Here is an 11851-nt window from a genome sequence, read left to right as displayed (position 1 = left end):
AGGGACTTCTGATGCATCCTGTATATAATAGTTGTATCAATAATGACGGGTATACCGGCTAGGCTAAAGGAGACGCTGATGATGATATAATGAATGAAATGGTGGAATGAAGAAAGTGGGAGGAAACGGGAGAACTCCGAGAAAACCCACTCACACGGTGTTTGTCCACCACAAAGTTTACTTGGCGCGAGCTGGGATCAAACCAAAGACCCCAAACACCAGAGGTGAACGCTCTACCACTGAGCCATCGAGGCCCGACAGGAATATTTGTTGAAGTCTACTGTCTTCTTCAGTACCAAGGTTACACAAAAATGAGCCTATGGTTTTGATGGAATTCGAACCAACATTATATGTATACTCTCTCAGCGAGAATCAAAGCTGGCACCAAGTTTACATATGCGCGTGCATTGTATTTTACTTATATAGCTCACAGAGCTATGGGCGAGCAAGCAAGGCACGTGCCCCGGGCGTGTGGTTGGAGGGGCTACTAAAAGAGAGGTTATATATTAGTACTTTTCCATTTTGGTGTTTAATACTTTTCATCAGAGTGCGAAATCATGAAATCAAAGTGGGGGAGACTGAAGGACTGAAGAGAGCGAGAGAGAGGAAAAAAAAAAAGCTGCGCAGTCTTACACTTCAAAGAATTGTAGTGAAATGAGAAGGTCAGAATTCAAGATGACATTCGGATGCTTGGCACGAAGAAAAACATTGCAAGCAATTTTGAAAAAAAAAGAAAGAAAAAACTTAAATAATGTGATATATTTTGTAGGCTTTGGATATGTATGTTTTAGTTGGCATCAACAATTATTGGTGTGTTTTGTCACAATTGACAGTTTAGCGAGAGACTAGGCTAACTGACAATTTTAACTTTCTGAAAGAAAAGGAAACAAATGAAAACAGCACGTTACAAAGGATACGACTGATATTCATAGTTTGGCTTAGTATACAACAGGGGTGGATTCAGGATGGACTACTGGGGGGCGGTGGGTTGTAATGCCACTACTTACAAGATAGAGCTACTTTTAAGAGATTCAACTCTGGGTGGGTTTTATTTTATATTAAAATACACAAAGTTTCCTCTTCTTGGGGGAGATAGACCCTCCCTGGATCCGCCCTTGTCTCAGGACAAGCCACACAGACAAGTGGTTGAGGCAAAAGTCAATTAATGACATTAGTATGCTGTTCCGTCAAAATCTCAATCTTGACCTGGATGTAAGTTAGCCTGGTCTCTCACTGAACCCCTCAATTGAATGTTTAATATGTAAATTAGGCACTTCTACATCACAAACAGTAAATATAACCTACCTTATTCTACGTTTTTAAATGCATTTCTACAACTGATTGTAACTTTAAAGGTTCTCGTGAAGATTAGCTGGCGGAGGTTACCTAACATAGCCATGAGTTATCAAATTAACAGTTGTGCTTCGTGGGTGATGATAATGATCCTGAGGTTAGATGTTAAATTGGACTCGAGAGCGGAACAAGGGCTGATCTTATTCGTGTCTCAGACGAGGCATGGAATGGAACGAATATGAAAATAAGGTTGCTGTAATAGTTTTTCATAGGGTTTGTAAGATTTTCGAAACACTTGGCAATTTTTTTTTATCAAGACTTGACATTTTTTTAAGAAAAAAATCAAGACTTGGCAATTTCAAGTTTCATCCCCCTCCCAATCTTGTAATGCTCGCTACGCCGCTGTAAACAATACATATTTTCGACAATATTCGTTGTTCATCTGTTTCCGCTGGGTTCCAACGTGGTGAGCTGCATATGGGACTTTTAATAGTGTTATTATAATGAGAAAGAATTGCAAATTATGTTTATGTTCCTAAAAGAGGGAAATTGAAATAGAAATTAAATTAAAAATAAATAAGGGAGAGAAAAGTAATTACTTGAAAATAAAAATAAAGTCTTTGAGTTTAATGTCCCACGATTATGCTGTTAGGCTAAGGGAGACGGTGATTAAAGCAAGTTAATGGTTATGGAATATTTGGTGGAATGAGAAAGTGGGAGGAAACAAAGTCCCCGAGAACACCTACGAGCACGTATATGAAAATGAAGTAAAACATACACTGGCCTATGCTTTCTTTGTCTAGCAGAGTCATAGTTTGGAATCGAAAATGTGTTTTGAATCCTTGTATTTAGAGATTGAGAATGTAAGTAACGAAATCACTTAACACATCCATTAAGATTTCGGAAAGCGAAATCTAAATTTAGGTAAGCTAACTCCATGTATTAACTGCTTGCATCCGCTTCGTACATTGCTCGAAGGGTCACGAAGCAAATCACCTCATTTAGTCTACACATACCTAGTACTAGCGTTAATTACCTGCTTCGTTGGTTGAAAATAAGAAAATCAGTAATATGTTACGTTAGTCAGTCACTTTTTTTACTATTACGAAACGCTCTCTCATATCGGTTATTTTCGATCATTTGTAAGATCCGTCTCCCCTCTTTCCCTCCCCAAGTTGCTTGGCTGAATTTTGATTTAAATAGTATCGGAAGTGTCACTGTCCATTTCTGCGCCCCCGAAAACAATGGATTTAGATTAGGATTAGTTCACTTAACTTAGTAAGCCTACACAGCTTTGGCGCGGCTCGACTTGTTGGAAAGCAATCCAAAATATAAACAAATATATCGATGTCACTGGGGTTTAGTAAAGTGTGTTGTAAGTCAAGAAGATTGAGAATCACTGCCTCGATTATTCACTTCAATTAATCATCAAACTCCTTTAACCTGAAGTACATAATCGTGGAATGTTTAATTAAAATTATAATTTTATGGCATCTAGAAAATGCACATATCGCACATTACGTTACATTACCATTCAATCGCAATAGGTTATTACAGACATGTGGTTGGCTTGAAGCTTAGCGTCCTATTCAGCGCCAAGACTGTGTACTACCTACACCTACAGCATAATATGGAATCCTACTCGCATGATCTTCAATCAAGATTTGAATCAACGGGAGGATGAAGATTTTCCCTCTCGTCAAGTAATTTCCCCAACTCGCCAAAGAATTTCTCCCTTGCCGGGAAAATATTTTCCCTCATTTCATATTTTACATATTATATACTATATATTATATCTTGCATCACTGAGAAATAAAATGCTTGGATTGTATATCTGAAAAGTCGCCCCCTCCCTGTAGGCACGTAGCCACGATTTCGCAATACGGGAGGTCCGTGACGAAATACTGTGGTTATCACACCAGGGGTTCGATCAATCTAAACTATTTTACTGACAACATATCCATATTGATTTGTTAGGACAATAAAATGAGGATATGTTAGTAAGTATTTTAATTAAAGAATTATGAAGAAATCTTGCGTAAAAGAATAGAAAAAAGTATTGACAAAGACATAGTCTTCCGAGGTCATTCGAATTCGGTTCTTCTCGTCTTCTTTCTATTTCTCTTATCTTAGTTCAATGCCGTCAAGGATAGCAACGAGATCTCTTTCGGGAGTAAAGACATCCTATAAAATGGATTAGTGTTGCCGCGAAATTCAAAATGGTTCATATTATTGGTAATTCTGGGCATTGCTTAAGTTCTGACAGGCTATCTGAAAGAACCGGTTTATCGATCGTCATTTGTAGTCCATAGGGTTACTGGCGCAAATCCCGGGGGGATGAGGACATGTCCCCTCCAATCTTAGAACTGGGGGGACTTTCCCCTCAATAATCCGATTTGAAATGCGTTTTTTGGAGAGAAATGTGATGATTTGTGTCCGATTGCCACAAAGGAAAGTAAGATGAAATTGATGTCCCCACCCCAGAATAAGCCTTAAATCTGCCCGCCTCACAATTTTGAAGACAACTCTGCTCCCCTGATCCTCCGCAGCATTGTTTTTCAACTTCATAAATATTTTGAACATCCTTAAAAAAATTATGAGAACTGTCTTACCCGTCCCTCCCAATGTTGAAGACAGATTTGCGCCGCTGCATACGGTTAACATGGAGCTAGATGGAATTCGGAATGTTCCGTTACAATAATATCCAATTTCAACTTGATCCGCTCCCGTTTCCTCCACACAAAGCTCCTCGTAAGAAAGAGTAACCAAAACGCTTATTGTAGCTTTATATTTTTGAGGCTGATTCATCTGTTTCTTTCTGTTTCATCTTTCCTTAATATTTTTCATTTCTGGTTCCGAAGGGGGGGGGTCTGGACCCACCCCTTGGCTGCGTGCCTGCTTCCCGTAAAAAGCTTCATTCGAACCCTGAATCAAACAACTCCATCTGTAAAGCAGTGCTGAGTTGATTTTAATATCCTTTTCTGCAATGAGGCTGTATGAGACGGGGACTTACTGATTAACATGGACTCCGAACCACTCCCGCCGGGAATCGAACGCGGGTCTCCCACACCAAAGGCGCGTACGCTAACCGCTTAGCGGTGAAGGAGCTCATATCTAAAGCAGTGTAAGCAACAACAACAAAAAGAAACACACACACATACTAGAAGTTTGCGCAATTGGGGATCAAAACATTCTCAATGAAGTATGAGAAATAGTAAACGTCAATCAAAGTGGGCTTCTGCTTATTCTTTACTTCGTTAATACTTAATTCCTTCTAGAAATAGTGAAACAATTCTATGAAGACACAGTACTTAAACATAATCGAAAGAATAAGACAAGGAAACAGAGTAATTTCCGACTAATTAAACTAGTCATATATACTATACCTAACTGTTACATTGTATTTCTTACCATATTACGAAAGCGATATAACTTCTTTACCAGCCATAGAAGCTGGACGCAATCCAATACTGCAATTTAGACGCTGTAACGAAAGCTGCAAGTCAAACGCCTGACACTCCTAACTCTTCAAACTGTGTAATAGCTGTTTCAAGCGGCCTACAACTTATGACCTTGAAACTATGTGCTAGTAACCAAATTAATGCCAAGGTACGATACAAACACCCCAACTTGCCACAATGACGTCAACACAAGGAAAAAAAGAAAAACATCTAATTTTTGGTTCGAAAATTATGAAACAATAATAATAATAATGTAATTCTCAGAAACTCAAACATTAGTTAACTAGAGAACATAACAAGCAAAACAAAACAAAACAAAACAAAACAAAACAAAACAAAAAGAACCTTAAACGTGAGCTCTTCCTGACTGCTGTTTTTAAATTTCAGTGAGGCTGTAAAATATGTTTTGTTTTATTGTTAAAAAACAAAAAGAAAAAGAAAAATAAAGAAAGAAAGGAAATAAATTTTGTTGCAAATATCCTAGTAAAAATAGGTTTCCTAGACACAAGTGGCTCCGCGTAGCGTAGTTGCTAAGGCTCTCGCCTTCGGTACGAGCGGACCCAGGTTCGATTCCGGTAGGGGCACGGAAGTCCAGACATCCTGAATGAGGCTTTCTTGGGTTTTCCTCATTTCACACCAGGCAAATGCCGGGTGGTACCCAACATATAGGTCCCAGGCCGTTTGCTTCCTTCCCTTTCCCCGGATAGTGTGCTCACCGAGGGACGTCATAACTCACATGTGACGGGCTAACAAGGTCATTGATGCCGAAAGCCCAGAAATCTAAATCCTAAATCTTCACTACACAAGAAAATGTTCGCGCTGAAAACGGTTTCTTAGCAATTATGTTAAGCAGTCCTGTAGTAAATCTCCATCAAGTAATAAACCGTCACATATAAAAAGGAAAGAATAAACACATAACATTCATTTTGCGTACCTTGAAATGTAAAAAGTTACAAAACATTAATATTCAAAGATTTCTCAAATTCAGATTAACCCATTTCTTTCTCCTCAACCATTAACGAGTTACAATAGTAAGAATTGTAGTCATAAATCACATTACTTGTTTAGTACTATATTAAAGCAAGTTATACTAAAGGAATATATAATTAATGGAATATTTAACTAAAGTGATAATTTACTATTGCACTTACCCAGGCTTTTCTTTCCTTCCGCTCTTCTTTTCCGTTTGTAAACAACCTCGTTTATACACCAGCTCGCAAGCATACGACAGTTGTTTCATGACGTCATCTATGGTGCAAGAAAGAGGTGTCTATAGGCGGTCAGGACCTCACACACAGATGGACGTATATAACATATAGCTGAAGTATTTAACATACGTATACGTATATAAAATACGGAAGATTGTTAGATGTCAGACATCCTGCAGCGACATGATATAACATCCAAGCGCGTTAAAGGCAGTAGCTGTGTAGCATATGGATAAAGTACGCTCCGTACAGATTTCCTTAGTAAACATAACGAATCCTTGTATTTGTACAATATACCGCTGTCCGGATAATGGATTTTTCTCAGTGCACACACCTGCAACTACCCACATTTTAAACAAAAGCTTTCCACTAAAGTTTCATGTAGAAAGTATTCTACTGTATGTTTTAAGGAAAATAACTGTAATAAAAATAACTGAATATCACTCAATAGTAAGGCATATAATAAACTAATTTTTAGGATATGCAGAGGTAATTGTAAAAGCTTTGCTACAAAAATACCTACACAGACCATAATTCATTGAGCTCTTGAATACAAAGTAACAAAAAGCCTATAAGATTCAGTCTACAGAGCTTACTTAAAGAATGGACATACACTATTTCGAGAATCGAGACAAGACGGGAAATGTTTACGATACTTTTAGTCTCGTCTAGATTCTCATCTCCAAAACGAGTCGATAATTTGAGTTAGCCTTGTCCCGTCTTGAATGTAAAATGTTAATTCACATTTTTTTGTTTGTTTTAGAAATGAGATGAAAAAATCATCTTCTTGTGGGCAACATTAAATAAAACCAAAATATTCTTGTCAAATGTTACGTTTCTGCTTGTAATGGTATGATCTGAGCGATAATTAGCTCCTAGCTTTTAATCTTCTACGAGATAATAATAATTATTATTAGTTTATTATTACTACTATTAGAAATATTATTCATGAAGATTTGATAGTCAAGTATTGAAACATCCGAGTATTCAAATATCTGAATATAATAAAACGTGTGTTATCGTCGATCAATTGCCATCAAAAATCCTAAAGTAAATAAATTCCCGACGAGGATTCGAAACACGAAACTCCAGACTACTGATCCAGTGCCCTGATCACTGAACCACGATCACTACGCGGTAAATGATTCGTCTTTAGTCTTGTTACTTTAGGTTTCTTTGCCTCCGCTTGGAAAATTGAATTTCTTCGTTTCAGAACGTCTTTCGTATTTCTTTTATGATGATATAAGTGAATAATCTTCGGCAAAGTTTATATTAATATCTTGAGTTGTTCTTAAACCTTTGGTTCACAAGTTTGTTTCTTCTCCACACGAAACCACAGATATGACTGATTCAATACTCATACTCTGCATTTGTTTCAAAGCAGTCGCCATTACCTGATCAATGATTCATGTCCGCCACGATACATTGTAACTAAGTTACAAGAGGTTTATGTTCTATCTGAACGGCGCATCCACCGAGTCAACTTTTGGAATATCCCATTAAGTTAGCTTTCAACGTAGCTAAAGGAAACGTATGTAAATGAGTACATAGAGTTGTTGGTATCAGAATGGATAAAGTCATGGTTCTATAACTACAAGATTCGTGGTTTGAAACTCGTCTTGGAAGCTTTAGATTTTTTAAATTCTTAATTCCTCAGTTTTCAAGATGCTGTCCGATCATTTTCCGAAATTCTAAATCTGTGTATATAAATCATCCCTCTCTGTCTCCATACTTGAATCTCTCCCTCTCTCTCAATGTCGCCCAGGAACTCATATGGTTTGAGATCAAACCTTCGACTCTTGAAACCAAATGTAAGCTCTAGCAATGTGCTATCGTAACTCTATAGGTTTTTTGCTAAAAGCAATGCCTTTTAGATTTTATTTGGGGGGGGGGGGATTCTCCGTTGACATAAGATTTTCATTTTTTTATTAGTGTATTACTATACACTTGATCAAAAAATACGTATTTATGAAGCTCAAGGAAGGGGGAATTACACCCTCCTGTCGTGCCCAAATGACGCCCCTGGAACATTTGCTTGCAATTACTAAAAAGAAATGAAATGAATCATTGAATAACACTCGTTTCTGTCAGTAGATATTTTAGAGCTCTGTGCGTGCAGTACAGACTTTAGGAAGCACAAAATCTACTGCCGTTATTGGCAATTTCCATAGATTTCTTAGGGAGCATCTTACCAGCTAGAAGGGAAAGAATGAGACTAAAGGTCTTTATGAAGCTCTGAGAACATTGTGTGATTTTTTTATTATTTTAATTTAGGCTCTTAAAAGTATTTGAGAATAAACGAATGGAAAAGACTGTTTTAAAGCTAGAACGTTGTAAACTTGATTCCTGTTTCTTTTTCAGCTGAATGGAAAGAGTGTACTACGTCACACACACTGCTTTAGACAATTAGAGGTGGAGGGAGAAGAGTTGGATTGAATACTAGGAGCAACTAATTAATTGAGACATGTATTTCTGGATGCATAAGAAAACGGAGTAAGAGTTTGTTATTAATTTGGACTTAGAATTTATGTAACGATTTCTATGCCGCGAACTGTAGCATTGACATACAAATTTTATTAAATCTTGAAAAGCTCATTGAAAGTTTGGAATTTTGAGAGTGGTTCATGACATTAAAGAGTTAGTCAGTCAACCTTCAGGGTTCTACGTTTACTTTGAACTATTATTTGAATTTTCAATGTGAGAGAATCATCGCCATCAGGATTCTGCCGCCTAGAGTCGGGCTTTTTGTTCATGCCGACCAGATGCCGCGGTCGGATTGCCGGCGCCGGAAGCCGGTGTCCTTCAGCGCGATTCTCGACCGCGACGAATAATTGCCTTCCCGAGTAGTCGGCAAACAGCCGGAAATGAGCATTAAATGCACCGGCACCGCCGTCTATGAAAGGCTGGCAGAAGGAGTCGGCAGAGAGTCGGAAGAGGCCTTTCCGACTGTTTTGCCGACTCTGACGGTCGACAACAGTTGGAAAGAGTTGGCAAAGGGCATTTTATTTTACGATTTTCGACCGCTTGCCGCCTCGGCAAATGGTCGGCAGCTTTGAACAAGTAGATCGTCGTGCCGCCGCGAATGGGTGCCGGCTGCCTCTGGCTGCAATCCCTCTTTCCGACCGCGACTTCCTGATGGGGATTATATTCCGGATTGGTCGTATAACCAGGGTCGAAAAGGCAAAAACATAACCCTTCTAGAAGAACATAGTTTTCGGACCCTTATGACCGCTCACATACAAAACTATCATCGTCCATGAAGTTAACACACAGCACTTTTGAACCACTGATAAAAATTTTGGATGTGTTTACGTGTGCTTCTATCTAGTTTGTTGCCATAAACCTAAAAATATCTTTCATGTGTTCATTGCTTTCTTTATCTTTTTCTTTTTTGTTTTTGTTATCTTTTCAAGGAGTTTGATTTACCAAAACTCCTTTATATATTTACTCTGTCTGTCCGTCCTGCAGACAAACTTTCAAGAATGAATAATAGGATATCACCAAAAACTTCACGTGGTGCACACTGACTCTGACTTTTTTTAACGCTTATTGCAGTTATGGATTTTAAGTATACCAGTACCAATGACGCAAATCTTTGGTATCTTGACGTTAAATGGTTCACGTTTTTGTTCTCAGTGCGGAGGCATTCCCCGTGCGATCACATGCAAATTCCATGTTAAACTATAAGACCATGTCTTATATAGCCCCTACATTTTAAGGGAGAAATTAAACTTCAAATACACTAAAATTCTAAGTTTTCATATGATTTTTTTTTTTTTTTTTTTTTGCTCTGAATGTAGAGAACTAGACTTACTGCTATATTTTCACTCATTGAAGTTGACGTTTGATACATAATTCAATAAACATAACCAGCTTTTTAACAGAAACTTACCTACAATTTACCTATTTCAATCTACAGAATAAATTCGAAGTTATATTTAACAATTAGCATTGTCAGTGTACACCACATGAAGAAGTTTGGTTTGCATAACGTGGTAATTTCTCAATTAATATTGAAGCCGAAAGTGGCAGTAGATTTCTCCCACTTGCGATTTCAGTAGAAAGAATAAGATGGAGATGAAATATATCATATTCTTAGGACGATTAATTGATTGCATAGAACCACTTCCTCACTGCCTACTGCATTTTTAGTCTATAACGATCAGTATTAAAACCGGAAGTTCTTGATTCATTCTGTTTCCGGCTTAAACAGAGGGTTAAGAGCGAAAATGGTACTTTTATTAGAATGCTAAATTGATTTAAAAGAAACAGCTACTCGTTCACTCTATCGTTTTCGTCTATGTAGATCAATATTAAAACCGGAAGTTATAGTGAATTTGAATCGCCTTCGGTTTAGTAGAAAGTTAAGGATGGAGATTAGTGTTGCCACGAGACGAGACGAGACGAGACTTCAGGCTGTCTCGTCTCGTCTCGTGCAAAGCATGTCTCGTCTCGTGTCTCGTCTCGAAAAAATGTGCTCGTGCCGTCTCGTGTCTCGTCTCGAGAGGTTCTGTCCCGTCTCGTCTCGTTTGTCTCGTTTTGTCTCGTCTTGTCTCGTAAAAATATAGCAGCATACCATGGGAACGAAAGTAAAATGTAGCAGGCTGCACCATGCTAATCAAGATACAACTAACAAGGGAAGAGAGGGAGATTATATATCGAAGTGGAAGATGGTTTATATACCAATCGAAAGCACTAATGACGCCTATTACAAAACTGTAATAAAAATTTTCCGAATGCATATACTGTGCGAGTTATATGAATATACAGGGTGTCCAGAAGATCCATTTCCACCCCTTGAAATCGCAAACGATGAGACAGATGCTAAAACTAGAAAACACGTTTTTGATCATTATAAAAGTACAATGTATCAAAGCAAACATTGTTGTCCTAGGGCCACCCGCAGAGTCCCAGGCGAGATCCAACTCAAAAATTACAAAAGGTAAGGGGGTCAAGTAGTATATCGTTCGAAACTTCTTAGGAAATGAAAGAAGCCGAACAAGTCCCAACTCTCTAAAATTACCCTGTGCAAAATGGCGGCCGGTCAAACTGTCAGCAAAAACGTCATTGTAGAGTCTATGGCCACCCTTCAAAGAAAGAAAAAAAACTGAAACGGTAAGACAGATGTCAAAAAAGAAAAAGATGTGTGTCATCTTTTCAAAAGTACAATGATTGAAAGTAAAAATGTTTGTCCCAGGGTCCTCCACAAGGTTCCAGACGGGGTCCTACTCAAAATTTTCAAATGGCAAATATGGTCAAATAAAGCTGTTGAGAAATAAAAGAACACGGATCCTCTAAAATGTCAGCCGGTCAAAATGTACATCTTCATTTCGATTTTCTGAGCACGTTCACTTTCCATTTTGCAATCGGCACTTGTTTTCATTCTGAGACATTTGTACGTATTTACTCTTCCTGGTGCAAGGAATTCTTTCGTTTGAATCATTTTATAATTGATAAACCAGATAACGAACATAAGTACCACTGTTGTGCAGTCATAAACATAAATAAGTAGAGGTAAGAGTCTTTACTTCTGATGGCTCCAACCTCTACTTATTTATGTTCGTGGAAGTACATTATATGTTAACTAGTCAGTTCTATACTTAAAGATGTCAAATGTTGTTCTTTTCTTTATGTCTTAATTTGCTTTTATTTTATTATTTTTTTCTTTATTTAGATATTATTGGGCTCAAAGAGCAGAATCTCACAGTAGGGGCATTTCCTTTCTTTCCGTTGAGTACAAGAATTAAAGTGAAAATAAACTAAAACCCGGTTGCAGAAAGAACAACTAAAATGCAAGATGTTTGCACAGTATTATCGTAGAGCGTCCATACTTGTTCTTTCTGCTTTCATTTAATAACAGCTTTAAACGATGTGCTACTTGACCTCCCT

The sequence above is a fragment of the Thermobia domestica genome, chromosome 9 (genome assembly GCF_964235325.1).
Source record: "Thermobia domestica chromosome 9, izTheDome1.hap1.1, whole genome shotgun sequence".
NCBI classification, from domain to species: domain Eukaryota; kingdom Metazoa; phylum Arthropoda; class Insecta; order Zygentoma; family Lepismatidae; genus Thermobia; species Thermobia domestica.
The sequence above is the reverse complement of the archived record's forward strand: the minus strand, read 5'-3'. Positions refer to the sequence as shown.